Consider the following 1115-nt stretch of genomic DNA (forward strand, 5'->3'; position numbering starts at 1 on the left):
TGTGGAGGGATGTTTCAGGTCTAGGAGCCTTCATCAGAAATGGGAGTACAAGAGACGACAGATGCTGGGATCTGGAGCAGGAAGCAGGAGGAACTCAGCAGCCAAATTGGGGAAAGGGGGTGTTCATGTTTTCTGCTTGTCCAACCTCCTCATCTCCCTCTTTCCATCTGTCCATCTATCTCTCCGTATCTCTACTCATTCTATCCAACTGGCTGCCCTTCTATCGGTCCATCTCACTCCCTTTCAATCTGTTCAACAGCCCGTTACTTACTTTCATTGGTACACAATAGTGTATTTAAGGAGATGTAATTTATAGCAACTTTTGCACCTGTAATGCCCAATGGTGCAGGTGTAAAATGTCGAATTTCATGGCACATTGCAGATTTCAGATTTATTGTCAGAGCACATATATGTCGGTGCCGCACAATTGCTCTACAAAAGGAGGTGTAAGGCGCTCCTTCCATCCGACAACCTGCAGGTCACCCTTGGGCAAGATGTAGGACCTGTTTAGCCTCCCGATCAGGTCAAGTGAAGCCACGGATTGCAGACGGTGGATGGTTTTTACAAGCAGGTTCTACAAGTTGGAATTTATGGTTGTCGAACTAAAAACGCTGGGCGGATGAATCTGCTGATCAATGGTCAGGGTGACCCATCCGGTACGGACACTGCAACAGAAGAAGGCAACAGGAAACCACTTCAATATTTTTTCCCTTGTATGATCATGAACTCAATATCGACTACGGTCTCAGCTCAAAGATGGAGCCTTCACTGAAGGAGAACAGGGGAGGCAACGACTACAATTCGGAGGGGGTCAGAGATTGTGGCGGATGGAGAGGCATGATCGCCCACGCCGAACGGCAAGGCATCTGAATGAATGTATGGCATACATAACATCACACATCACCCTGAGTTTCTTTTACAAGGTAGAAGTACCACTTATTGTTATTGCAAAAAAAAACTGTACACAGCGTATACATGTAAACAAATAAAGAACTGTAAACGGATAACAAATGTAAAACAAACTGACTGTGCAATACAGAGAGAATTAAAAAATCAAAGTGCACAAACATGAGTGCACTTAAATGAATCCCTGATTGAGTTTGTCTGATGGTGGA

This window comes from Narcine bancroftii, chromosome 13, assembly GCF_036971445.1.
Source record: "Narcine bancroftii isolate sNarBan1 chromosome 13, sNarBan1.hap1, whole genome shotgun sequence".
NCBI lineage: Eukaryota > Metazoa > Chordata > Chondrichthyes > Torpediniformes > Narcinidae > Narcine > Narcine bancroftii.